General features: G+C 39.9%; 1 long non-coding RNA gene across 1 annotated transcript; it reads left to right on the forward strand.

The window, feature by feature from the left end:
• The first annotated feature begins 1,701 nt into the window (after positions 1-1,701).
• LOC125149443 (uncharacterized) lies at positions 1,702-12,086 on the forward strand. Its single transcript, XR_007145915.1, has 4 exons — positions 1,702-1,767; positions 2,251-2,350; positions 6,356-6,490; positions 12,006-12,086. It is a non-coding gene; the product is annotated as an uncharacterized LOC125149443 (long non-coding RNA).
• The last annotated feature ends 2,477 nt before the right edge of the window (positions 12,087-14,563 follow it).

The following is a 14,563-nucleotide window of genomic DNA, read 5'->3' on the forward strand; positions in this document are numbered from 1 at the left end:
TCTCAGGATTTTACAGTTGATATTATCTTCACTCATGAAAATCACTCATCCTAATAGGAAAGGCCAAAGATTTGAAAGGCTTAACATGGAACTAATATTTTGCCAAGCGGGGGAAAATCTTGAAGAATTCTTACGTCTCCCAGTACAGCGGGTTGAAGGAAACAGGCATGGACCAACATGTATTGGCTAATTTCTTCTTACAAGGCCTTGGACTAAGCATGTGGAAATACAAAGATGTATAAGGCATAGACTTGATCTCAAGAGGCTCACAATCTAGCTTGCAAGATGGTCAAAAGTTAAAACATTACATGGGCATAAAAGACAATAGTAATTAAAAGGATAACAGAGAAGCATATTTTAGGCATTTTGAAAAAACTATTTTTGTGAGATAATCAGGAAAGACCTTTTTAAAAAAGTTACTTATTTATTTATTTATTTATGTATGTATGTATTTATTTATTTATTTATTTATTTATTTATTTATTTATTTTGAGAGAGAGAGAGAGACAGAGCATGTGAGTGGGGGAGGGGCAGAGAGAGAGAGAGAGAGAGAGAGAGAGAGAGAATTCTAATCAGGGCTCCGCACTGGCAGGGCTTGAATTGATGAACTGTGAGCCAAAACCAAGAGTTGGACGCTTAACCTACTGAGCCACCCAGGTGCTCCCCGCCCCCACTGCCTTGTTTTTTAAAGTTTTTACAATTTATTTAGGTAATCAGGAGAGACTTAATGGAATAAGTAAAATTAATCAGAGATTCAAGGAAGGTGAACTCTCAATAGGGTGAAAAGTGGGGGGCAGGGGAGTAGGCAGAGCACTGGTGAGAAAGTATTTCTTTACTCCAAGTACAAGAGAAGCTGTCAGGCTTGGGGGTAGAGGTGGTGGCATTGGGAGACAAACACACAGGCTTGATTAAAGTGAGGGATAGAGGTTTGGCAACAAAAGGAAGCAAAGCCTGGGAATTTGAAAAAAGTTAAGGTGTTTAGACTCTATTTTGAGGCCCATCCACTGTGAGGAGCTTGGTTTTCTGTATAAGGATTCAGGCAACATAGATTCAGTCCCAGGTCTGCTACATCCAAACAACATGTTACTTAGTGATTTAACTTTTCCGAGCCTCAGTTTCCCTTCTATACAATGGAGATTTTATCTACCAAGCAGAGTTGTGAAGGCTGCACAAAATAACATTTTCATTGTCACATTAGCTGTCTCTTCCTCTCTAGTAAATGGGCGGGGCAGGGAGGCTTGTGAAGAGGAAAATGACATTATGAAAGGGATGGATGTGATATTATGGGAATGCCAATTTTGTGAGGGTGTGCAGGATGAACTGAGGAAGGGGAGCGTGTGTGTGTGTGTGTGTGTGTGTGTGTGTTAGAGGTGGGGGGAACCAGGAACATGAGCTTGTTAGACCACATAGAAAGACACAGGGCCCTGAACTAGCCATACTGGCTATGGCCACGTCAGTGGAAATGATGAAGTGAATATCAGGAGGAGGAATGAAGCATTTGGTGAAGATAGAGCCACATATAAAAAATGAAATCCAGAAGAAAAATTTCTTGATTTCAGGATGAAAAAAGCAGCATACTAGTAAAAGAAAGTACTGAGGAAAATTGTCTAATGGACACTTGATTTTTTTTGTTTCTGTTTTATTTTGTTTTGTTTGCTTAGTGTCCTAACCCACTGTTTCAGGTTAGCTGCCCTATTGTCTCTGGATAGATCCTTTTTCTGGCAAATCAGAGTCCTTCATTTTCTTGGCACAAAGACTGGCCTGGAGGTAAGCTTTTCACAAGGTTAAGTCAAAGTCAGCCAGAGTCCTTCTCTAGGATTTTCTACCCGAAGATAAGTCCTCTTGGCATCTCTTTTATTTTTATTTACTTATTTATTTTTAATTTATTTTTTAAAAAAATTTATATCCAAGTTAGCATAGAGTGTAACAATGATTTCAAGAGTAGATTCCTTAATGCCCCTTCCCCATTTAGCCCATCCCCCCTTCCACAACCCCTCCAGTAACCCTCTGTTTGTTCTCCATATTTATGAGTCTCTTATGTTTTGTCCTCCTCCCTGTTTTTATATTATTTTTGCTTCCCTGCCTTTATGTTAATCTGTTTTGTATCTTAAAGTCCTCATCTGAGTGAAGTCATATGATATTTGTCTTTCTCTGACTGACAAATTTCGCTTAGCATAATACCCTCTAGTTCCATCCACGTAGTTGCAAATGGCAAGATTTCATTCTTTTTAATTTTGGCCTCTCTTTTAGAAGCTAAAAGGATATCAGTCTGGAGAAAGCTGAGGGTAGACATATAAGAAGCCAAATGGAGACCAGACGAAATGAGGGAAGCAGAAGAACAGACTTACAGGTTGGATGATGTTGAGATTAGTTTCATTTCCTAAAATCAGAGTTGCCCTGATTTCTGTAGGATCTCTTTGTATGTTTCTGTGAGCTAACTACTATCCTTCTAATAACCCCCTTTATATTCTTAAATAGAATAGGTTATATGTTATATGAAAAAGACACCAACAGATTTGATTGAACAAAAGTTAAAAGTTTCTGCAAGGCAGAGTATGATAAACAAAATCAAATCAAAGAAATTGGGAAACATTTGCAACAAATACAACATGACCAAAAAAAGGGGTAACTATTCTTGTTACATGGAGTTTATAGATCAGTAAGAAAATACTTACATTGCAAGAAAAAAATAACTAGAGGCCATGAACCATTTGCAGAAGAAGAAAAAGAGTCAATAAGTAAGAATCTGCCTTGATTATTTATATATATATATATATATATATATATAAATCAAAACAATTCGATATGCTATTTCACTAATCAGATTGCAAAGGTGAAGAATATGGTAAAAATGATTGGGTACAAGGTGTGTGAGGGTTATTCCACTTTAACTAATTAATTATTTATTTATTTTTAAGTTTTTTTTTAATGTTTATTTATTTTTGAGACAGAGCATGAGCTGAGGATGGTAGAGAGAGAGAAGGAGACACAGAATCAGAAGCAGGCTCCAGGCTCTGAGCTATCAGCACAGAGGCCGACACGGGGCTTGAACTCAAAAGCTGTGAGATCATGACCTGAGCTGAAGTCGGACACCCAACTGACTGAGCCACCCAGGCACCCCTCCACTTTAATTTTTTAATTAATTAATTAATTAATTTATTTATTTATTTATTTACTAGAAAGAGAGAGCACTTGGATGTGAGCCAGGGAGGGGCAGAGAGAAGGAGAGAGAGAATCCCAAGCAGGCTCTGTGCTGGCACAGAACTCAACATAGGGCTCAGTCTTACAACAGTGAGATCATGACCTGAGCCAAAATCAAGAGTTGGACGCTTAACTGACTGAGCCACCCAAGCATATCTTTTTTTTAAATTTATTTTTTTAATTTATTTTTTGAGGGGGGGAGGGGCAGAGAGAGAGGGGGACAGAGAACCCGAAGCAAGCTCCTCACTGACAACAGAGAGTCTGATGCAGGGCTTGAACTCATGAACTGTGAGATTATGACCTGAGCCAAAGTTGGATGTTCAACTGACTGAACCCTTTTAATTTATTTATGATTTATGATTATTATTATTTTAGAAGGGGGGTAGTTATTCCACTTTTCTTGAAGGGTTTTCTCTGCTTTATGTATCAAGAGCCTTAAAAATTTCCATAACCTTTGATTGAAACATTTTCCTCCTAGGAATTATCCTAAGGATATAATCAAAGATGTGAACAAGGTTACATGCAAGGATGTTTATTGCAGTGATAATTATATTAGCCTAATTGTAAATGTCTGATCTGGTGATGGTTGAATAATTAATGAAAAATGGACAGTCATATAATAAAAATTATGAGCCAATAAAAATCACATTTTTGGAAAATACTTCCTTGACATGGGAAATACTCACCACATGATACTAATGAAAAGCAAGTAGGGTGTAAAATGATGTAATGTGGTTCCAATTATTATTATTATATTATATTATATTATATTATATTATATTATATTATATGTGTATGTGTGTGTGTGTGCGTGTTATACAGGTATTAGAATGTGAAGTGAAATTTTTCTATTGAACTTTTTGTCAAAGCCCAAAGCTGAAAATAATTGATAATAGTATCCTCACATTCTCAAGAAAGGGGTTAAAATACAGTCTTGCATTATGTAGTATAAATTTTAGAAAGAAAAAGAAAAATTAAAGAAGCCTAGTACTTTAATTTTCCTTTCCTTTTTCTTTTTCAGAAGGAATGATCTGAGGTGAATGTATAGGGTTAGAGTGTGCTTTTTGGCACAGACCCTTGTGCCTGATGCTGCCCTGGAGGTATCTGAAAGTGAGAAATTGGCTGGGCAGAGAAAGGGGTGGGGGGCAGCAGTGGGACCCAGGCCTTGGTTTTACATTTGGGGTAAGTGCATGGGGAAATTCCTGGGGGATCCCCGCGGTGGGACAAGGAGCAGGAAAGACCAGGCCATTGCCTCCTTCTCAGCTCCCAGGCCCCAAGGTCCAGAAAGGCCTGGGCTGGTGGGAGAAAGCAGCATTGCCTTGATGTAGATCCCATGGGACTTTTTCACTTCTGCACATGCAAGGGTTTTGATGTCTGAAAGTGACGGGACAGCTGTGGCTCTGCCTGCATCATGGCCAAAGGCCAAGGACGGAGAAACTCAAGCTGTTTTACCTTTGTACTCAACCTAGTTCACCTCATTTAATAATCACTCTTAAAGTCACCAATCAAGGCTGGGAAAAATACACCAAAACGGTTATCTCAAACCATCTCTGGGCAGTGAGAGGAGAGGTGCTTTTCAATGCCTTCTTTATATTTTTTCTATATTTTTTCACATTTTCCAAAGTAAAACATGTGCACTTTTATAATAATTTAAACAGACATAAAAAAAGAAACGCGGAGAGAAAATGGCTCAAGAGAAAAAAGAAGACCCAAAGTTAGAGCTTTAAAAGTAAATGCATTGCCCCCTTCTTAGTCTAATGAGCTGCCTATGACATCAGTATTTCTGTTGACAAGCCTTTTGTAGGTCCCCCTGTCTTCATTTTCATGCTACCACACCGGTGCTGACTCTCCCATCTCCCTCTTAGAGATGGCAGTGACCTCATAATTAGTGACCTTCCTCCCACCCACCTCCACACCCCAAGTAGGACCATCTTTCCAAACACTATCTCCTCTCTTTCATTGCTTCCCAATTGTTCCCACCCCCCCACCCCCACCCCCACCCCCCCCACACCCCTCCCTGCTTCAAGCAGGCCAGTTTCTTCACAGTCTCTTGTGAGGGCTGAGCTTGACCTACCTGGGCTCTCCAAAGTGACCTTTCAGTCTATTCAAATAATAGCCATCTCCCAGAGCTCACCTGGGTTCCCACCCCTTCTCTCCTTTCAGAAAGCAAGAGGTAACTTGGTTTGGGAGTTGGTTCCATGTAAAACAGAGATCTCTACTTTGTCATACATGTAAATTGAATAAAGACATAGAAACTCCACAGGTGATGGGGCCTTTTTGGCCCACAGTGTGCTTTTGCGTGTCTTTCTCCACATCACACACTACATTGTTTAGTACAGAATGTCTCAGAAGATATTGTTGAGTTGATTGAATCTAAGAGGTTATGGAACTATTAATCTGTTAATCCACTACCAAAGCTACTAGGATTCTGGCATGTAAAATAGCTCATCAGTTCCAACCTTTCCTGAATCTGGTAAATTTTCTAAGCCATCTTTTTCTTTTTTCACTTCTGGTATGTGGTCATGCGAAAGCAGTTTGACATCATAATATCTAAAATGTAGAACAAGAGGGGTGTTCTGACTCTTGATTTCAGCTCAGGTGATGATTATGAGATCCTGGTTCCTGGGATCAGTCTCTGCCTTGGGCTCTGCCCTGACAGTGTGGAGCCTGCTTGAGATTCTCTCTCTCCTCTCTCTCCACCACCTGCCCCCTGCTCCTCCCTCTGCATGTGCTGTCTCTCAAAATAAATAAATAAACTTAAAAAAAATGTAGACTACAAAAGTGGACTTAAATAAGAGAAAACAACACTTAGTTAAGTCCATTGAGTGGGTGGGGTGATGGGTGAAATAGGTGATGGGGACTAAAGAGCTCACATAGCATGGTGAGCAGTGAGTAATGAATGGAAGTATTGAATCACTATATTGTGCACCTGAAACTGATATAACACTGTATGTTAACTATACTGGAATTAAAATTTAAAAACCTACAACAAAATAAATAAATCCATCCATACTTGCAATAAAAAAACTCGCTTACGTATTACTATTGTCATTTAAATTTTACTTTTCTGAGCCTTCTAACAGGAGCAATTAAAAATACAGCAGTCCCCCTTTGTCTGTGGTTTTTCTTTCCTTGGTTTCTACCCCATCAACAGCCAACTGGAGGCAGATGGTCCTGCTGACGACGGGTCAGAAGGTCAGTGGTCACCTACCTCTACGTCACAATCCTGCGTCCTTCACCGACTTCTCATCACAGAGGCATTTTCTCACCTCACATCATTACGAGTAGGGTGAGTACAGGGCAATTAGATATTTGGAGAAGATTCTCATAACTTTTATTACATTACATCAATTTATAATGGTTCTTTTTTTATTACTAGTTATTGTTAATCTCGTACTGTGCTTACTTTATCAATAAGACGTCACCCTAGATATGTATGTATAGAAAAAACATATATAGGGTTCAGTACCATTTGTGGTTTCAGGCATTCACCGGGGGTCTTGGAACCTATTCCCTGCAGATAAAGGGGGACTACTGTATGGAAACTTTTTGTACCCCTTTCCCTACTCCACAACCTAGGGAAACATTTTTTTTTTCTTGGCCTTTCAAACAGATCCAAGGAAATAAAATAGAGGCTCATGCTTGTTTTCTCCACACTAAATTTTTTTATTTGCAAGCAGATTTACCCTGACTCCACAGAAGCCAAGTATTAAAGTGTAAATAAGAGAGAGAGATTGGACATAGAGGTGAAACATTCTCTCATGTCTGCAAAAGGGTCACATCCAAGGGGACTTATAAACGTTAAGTATTTCTGTGGGTTGTATAATTCAGAAAGCTACGGTATAGGTATTAAATTTGATCTGACCTCCTTAACAAACATAGTACTGATCACAATATCAATCTAGCTTTAGTTTTTAAAAGTTTTTTTTTGTTTAACTCCTTATTTGACCTCACCTAGAAACCCACAGACCGCAGACACATTTTCCTTAGTTCCTACCCGCTCTTGCACTGGAACTCCCCCCTCTCTAGCTCTCTATAGCAGCAATGCTGTAGTGCGGACCAGGCGTGTCTTGTGGGGAGAAGCTCAGGAAAGCAGCCTGTGTCTCTGGAAGACCCTAAAACCCAGAGGCTGCTGGGCTCTCCCACCCTCCACCCCAGCTCTCCTCCCTCTACAGTCTGGTTCCTCTTCCCAGCATCCCCCTCACCCAAACCCCTTTCTTAAAAATAAAACATTCTAGGCTTCTGGCGTTTCCCTACCATTGGGTTGGCAGGCTGTGGAAGGTGGATACTGGCCTGTCCCTGCTGATAGCAGAGACACAGGTATGTTCACGGCTGGAACTCAGAGCTCATTTTCCCATAGAGACAGTAGAACTGTGCTGTACTGTTAGGTAGGTTCTGGAGTACATTTAGAACTCCAGATGAGGTAAGTGAGTCAAATGGACTTTTGTGAGTTCTCTCTCTCTCTCAACATACTCCTTTTCTGTTGTTTCATTAGGAAAATGGCTCTGAGCTCCCAACAGTTGACCATAAATTTTCTTTGTGTAGAGGGAACCCCAGGGGCAGAGGCCTAAATTGTTTGCTGTGAATCCAGACTGGTGTGGGCCCCTTTGGGGGGCATGGCCCACTCTACACCACTCCAGGCCCAAGACTTCTGAGCTGTTAGAGAAACCAGGAACCCCCTTAGAGTGAGCACCCAAAAGGAAAATAACATACCTAAATGGTGGGAGGGTGTGTATGAACTTGGTACAAGACCATGGCTAAGGCAGGAAGGCAGGAAGCTTAGGGATGGTAGGGGTGAAGGCCCAGCTCCTAGAGATTTTAATCGTGGTATACTTTGAAGGTAGTTTCTACAGATAAGTGCCAGTCATTGACAGGAGGGTTATAATAAAAAGCAAGTGGAACAAAGAACTAAATCTTTAGAGTACTCCATGAGATGGAATCTGGGAGTAGAGTACATCACGTGTGTGTGTGTGTGTGTGTGTGTGTGTGTGTGTGTGATTCCACTGTTCAGCCAGAACAAAATAAACGTGTAGCTATAGCCAAGGCCACACCCACCTGGTGATGACAGGAAGTGTGATAGTAACAGTAGGGAAAGCAGGTAACCTTTTAAAATGATGAATGAACTGGAAGCTGCCATAAAGTAGGAGAAAAATGATCATGGCCATTTATGAATCTGTGTGGGATATCCTAGGATCAGAAAGAAGAGGTTCAGGGACACTGGAATTCAGAGACTGAGATGGAGGGGTCTGATCTAGATTTAGCAAATAATTACTGTTCTTGTCACTCTTTTGATTGTGCTCTGGGGAATCCTAGCTGCTTTTATATATATCCTTTGGTGTTTAGTATGGTATCATGCATAATAAAGTAGCCCTCAATAAGTATTACTGACAGCCTACACAAATAAAACTAAATAAAAATAGAATAAAACTAAATAAATATATTGAGATTCAGACAAAAGGTGAAGAGTGTCATGTGCTCCAATACTGAAGATACACTGCGTAGATCTGGAAGCTGATTTTAGTTTTTGTTTGTAACTGTTGAGTGTGTCCATCCAGGAACTCAATTATGAAGAGAAACCAGCCTTTACTGAGATAAAGTTTGTTTTATGGTCTTTAGAAGTGCTCTGCTAGGGCTTTGAGCCTTCTCTCCTAACTGGAGATGTGGTAGATAATATTATGGAGCATGAGTTGGCAAGATCTCAAGGTGATGATAGCAGTGGTGGTCATGGTGGGGAGGAAGGAGTTTTGGATGAGAGGTATAACATGTATTCTGACTCCTGTAGCTGGAAGGAGCTGTCGCAAGCATTGGGAGTAGAGTATGACTGCAGACAGAAACTGGCCCTTCTATCCAAAAATTCCACCTATGTGTAACGTTTTGGCACATGAGTTGGGTGTGGGGAAAGAGGACTGCCTTGCTCTAATCTATGCAATAGACAAAATGTATGCAACCAAACTATTTATTAAAAGATCTTACTCATGAAAAGTGCCCTTAATCATCTTTTGATTTAACAAGCGTATATTGAACTCTTAATATGTGCCAGGATTCGGCCCTCTGGAGGTACTGGCGATGGCCCCAAGTTTCTATGTTTTTATGACTATAATTCCTCAAGACCAGAGACTTAGACCATTTAATTCATTGTTTCATTCCTTTGTGTCTCTTTCCTGGGGCTTTTTCAATGCAGCAGTGGAAGCTATAGGTCTCTTTCTTTTTAGATTCCAGACTGCTGGCAGACATGTCCCTTGCCACTTGGAGGGCCTTGAGAGAATGAGCCCTCACTACAGGCAGAAGCCAAGCAGAGAGGGAGAGCAATGAAGAGAAGAGAGAGAGAGGGCAGGACAGAGAGCAAGTCCTGATAATTTTAGATTTAGTTGTGAAGTCTTTGCTACCTATACCTTTCCATCATCTGGCTTTATGAACCATGAAGTTGCCCAAGGTAGTTTGACATGGCTTTTCAGGACTTGCAGCCAGCAAGTCCTGGATTACACAATATGCAACACTGAACCCAATGTTTTCCTTTCCCAAAGCTACCCCTTCCTGTGTCCTGGTTAATGGTTCCACTTACAACCTCATCCCCTCAGGTCAGAAATCTGGGAGTCATTCTAGAATCCTCCCTTCGCATCACTCCTGACAGTCAGTGATAATCATCAAGTCCTAACAATGTGGCTTCTAAAGAGCCCTTGAACCTATCTCCTCCCCAATCCTATGATCACCACTTTAGGACAGGCCCTCATGAACTCTTGCCTAGGGCTTTGCAATGGCCTTGTATCTGGGCTTCTTTTAGTCTCGTCCTTGTTAAATCTCATTTCCACATGGCAGCTACCGTAAGGTGCAAATCTAGTTTTGTCAATACAATGCCCCAATTTCCCATGACCCAGTCCCTACCTCTGCAATTTCTCACTTGACATTTTACACTGTGTTGATCAACACAAAGTTTATTTCACACACGAATCAAGTTCAGGCTGTCATGTTACCAGCGATGAGCGCTTTGATACTGAGGAGGAGAGATGGTCCGTTTCCATTGACTTAATCTTCAGCAGTCTCATTTCCTACAAGATGTAGCTTAAATTTTGTAGGTTGTCATTTAATGACTTCCAGTCTTTTCAAGCTCCCCTCTCCCCAACTGAACTCTGTAAGAATCATTGCTTCAGCAGACTGTTCTGTAATAATACAGTTACCTGTCAATATCTTTCCCCCTCTGGTTGTTTGTTTATGCAGAGCTTTGTGCCTGAGGAGCTCTTTACTTCTTTTCTGCCCATTCACTTGTACCTACCCTCAAGGCATTCCATCCCACACTGATTTCTTGCTCTTTCAGCATCTAAGTTCTTATTATTTGCACAGTTCTTTTGATCACTTATTATATATTCCTTTATATTGATATTTGACTTTTCATGAATATGTCCTACCTCTGCTGCAAGTTTCCAAGCTCTGTGAGAACAAGAACCATGCCTTAAGCCTTTGAGTCTGCCTAGCACATTGTCTTGTATATGATGAGTACTCAGTAGATGTCTGTAGATTTTCTTCTACTGGATCCATTCTCTGGAGTCATGGCAGCCCCACACTTTGGTGAATTTTTAATAAATGGGTCCACAGAAGATAAAAGGTTAGTGTCTAAAATATATAAAGAACTTATATAACTCAACACCCAAAAAACAAACAATCTAATTAGAAAATGGTCAGAAAGCATGAACAGACATTTCTGCAAAGAAGGTATATGGACGGCTAACAGACATGAAAAGATGGTCAACATCACTCATCATCAGGGAAATGCAAATCAAAACTACAATGAGGTATCACCTCACACCTGTCAGAATGGCTAAAATAAAAAACACAAGGAACAACTGGTTTTGTCAAGGATGTAGAGGAAAAGGAACCCTCTTGCACTTTTGGTGGGAATGCAAACTGGTGCAGCTACTGTGGAAAACAGTACGGAGGGTCCTCAAAAAGTTAAAAATCCAACTACCCTATGAGCCAGTAATCACACTACTGGGTATTTACCCTAAAAATACAAAAACACTAATTCAAAGGGATACATGCACCCCTATGTTTATAGCAGCACTATTTGTAACAGCCAAATTATAGATGCAACCCAAATGTCTATAGATAGTTGAATGAATAAAGAAGATGTGGTATATATATTTGTGTATACACACACATGCACACACACACACACAATGAAATATTCATTCATAAAAACAAATGAAATATTGCCATTTGCAATGACATGGATGGAACTAGAGAGTATGAGGCTAAGTGAAATAAATCAGAGAAAGACAAATACCATATGATTTCACTCATATGTGGAATGTAAGAAATAAAACAAACAAAGGGAAAAAAAAGGGAGAGACAAACCAAGAAATAGCCTCAACTATGGAGAACAAACTGATGTTTGCTAGAGGAGAGGAGAGGAGAGAAATAGGTGATAAGGATTAAGGAGTGCACTTGTGATGAGCGCTGGGGGATGCATGGAATTGTTGAATCACTATATTGTACACCTGCAATTAATATAACACTGTATGCTAACTATACTGGAGTTAAAATAAAAAAAAATAAGCGGGTCCATAGAAGACAAGGTCAGTAAATTTTCGCTTCCAAAGGTAAAAGTTATTCAAGGTCAAAATCTTCAATTCCCACAAAGAGGAAAATCACTTTTGTGAGATGCCTAGCAACGGTCTTAAGTTCTACTGAGCAAGTCCCAGGAGTCTGTAACTTTTGTGTCAATGAAAATTATAATTACTGAGTACAATTACAATGCCATGGAAATCATGAATATTATAATTCATGCATCTGTAAAATTGCCATTTCAGGGCTCATGAAAGATACAAGCTCAAGACAAAAGAGAACAAGAAAACCTTGGAACCAGATTTCTGGTCACAATAAAAATTACTTTGAGGCAGTCTGGGACTATAATTTTTAATTCTAATTTAATATATTCCTATTTATTTCTGACTGTTTCGCAAATTGGAGTTCATAACATAGAAACTCTTCTGGTATTTTAATCTATTTTCCTGCTCTCAAGATATTTTTATCTGCTTTCATAATCTCTTATGATTATGATAAGAATTTTTGTCAACCTTTGATCATCTTGATATATAAGGCATTTTCTTTAAAGGCCTTAAACATAGGTTACATTTCATTTATCCTCCCATAGAATTTAGCATTCTTTCTATTGTAAGTGACATTTTGTACTTCCTTGGCTTATTCAAAAATAAAAGAATTTATTGGCTCATCTAAGTTGAGAGTGTAGGCTAGATCAAGCTTCAGGCACAGCTGGAGTTGGAGCCAAAAAAATGTCATAAATATTTGGTTTCTCACAATCTTTCTTTTCTGCCTCTAGTCCTATACCGGTAGCAAAATGGCAGTAACAGCTTCAGGCTCTGTATCTCCTCAAGTTTCAGGACCGTGGAAAAGAGTGATACTCTCTTTCCTAGAAGTATCAACAAATGGATCTCATTAACACTCTGTGGTTACATGCCCACCTCTAAACAAGTTACCATGGCTATAATTTACTTAAACCTGGTGGGGAGGCATGGTAGTTACCCCTGACCTCAAGGGTGTAACCTGTTCCACCGAAGTTTATGGACTAATAGTGTAGGTGAATTGGTATTGATCTTCCAGAAGTCCACTCCCTGAATTCTTAGGAGCATCAACCTTGTTGACGACATCCTCTTTTAATACTATTTTCTTGTCTTTTTTGATGCTGTAGGCTCTTGGTGGCTTTTTTATCGGGTCATTGAATGTTCAGGTCTCTCAGTGCTACGTCCTAGACACTCTTCTTGCTGGCCTTTATTCTAGGTGATTTCATTCATACACAAGGATTTAATAACCGCCTAAGAACCAAAGCTTTGAAATTCTTCTGCAACACAGAGGAAACTCTGAATTTCTATCTCCAACTACCCACTGACCTTTCTGTTTGGTTCTCTCTCTTTTTTTTTTTTTTAATTTTTTTAAATGTTTACTTATTTTTGAGAGAGACAGAGACAGAATGTGAGTGGGTTAGGGGCAGAGAGAGAGGGAGACACAGAATCTGAAGCAGGCTCCAGGCTCCAAGCTGTCAGCACAGAGCCCGATGTGGGGCTTGAACTCACAAGCTGTGAGATCATGACCTGAGCCGAAGTTGGACACTCAACCAACTGAGCCACCCGGGTGCCCCTGTTTCGTTCTCTTAAAGTCACTTCAAACTCAGCATGTTCAAAACCACATCCCTTTTCCCCCAAACAAACCTGGTCTGAGCTGTGTTTTTTTGTTGTGGTGAACTGAACCACTATTTATCCAGTTCAGCATGTTAGAAACCTATGTGCCATCTTTTTAAAATTTATATATAAAGTTTATTTATTTTGAGAGAGAGAGGGAGAGAGAGAGAGAGAGAGAGAGAGAGAGAGAGAGAGAGAAGGAGAATGAACAGGGAAGGGGCAGAGAGAGAGAGGGAGAGAGAGAATCCTAAGCAGGTTCTGCACTGTCAGTGCAGAGTGTGATGTGGGGAACTTACAAACTGCGAGATCATGACCTGAGCTGAAACCAAGAGTTGGATGCTCAATTGATTGAGACACCCAGGCTCCCCTACGTACCATCTTTAACATGGCCTTGACCCTTACTACCCACTGCTTAACTTATCTATTGCCAAGTCCCACAAGATTTACTTCTTCCATATCTCTCAAATATTTCCATTTCTCTCCACCTTTAGGGCCACCTCCTTATTCCAAGCCATTATGTTCAATCATCTAATTACTACACCAGGTCTCAACTAATTTTCAATGTTTTTTGCCTTCTTTCAACCTATTTTTAATTTTTTTTAGTTAGAATGCATTTTTTCACAATGCAAATTCAATGACTTTCCATTGTCTTAAGATACAGAACAAAATCCCTGCCATGGTCTACAAAACTTTGCTGATAGGGCTCCTTCCTTGTTTACCATCACTATAACTCTCCATGTTCCCTTTACATTCACCATTGTGGCCTTATTTCACTTTCTGGACATACCCTAGTAGACAGAATAATAGATACCCCAAAGATGCCCGTGACCTAATCACTAAAACTTCTGAATATTACCTTATATGGCAAAAGTGACTTCGTAGATGAGATTAAGTCGGGGATCTTGAGATGAAGAGTTTTCCAGTTAGTCCCAACATAATCACAATGAAAGGTGAAGAAGCAGGTATGATGATGGAAGGAGAGGTCAGAATGATACGAGGAGCAGATGGCAAGTCAAGGAATGGAGGCAGCCTATAGCAGCTGGAAAATGAAAGGTCCTCCTTTAGAGCTTTCCAAAGAAATGCGATGCAGCCGTGTGAACACCTCAATTTTAGGACGTCAGAACTGTAACTGTTCAGAACTGTAACATAATAATTTTGTTTTAATTCACCAA

This window comes from Prionailurus viverrinus, chromosome D3, assembly GCF_022837055.1.
Source record: "Prionailurus viverrinus isolate Anna chromosome D3, UM_Priviv_1.0, whole genome shotgun sequence".
Taxonomy (NCBI): domain Eukaryota; kingdom Metazoa; phylum Chordata; class Mammalia; order Carnivora; family Felidae; genus Prionailurus; species Prionailurus viverrinus.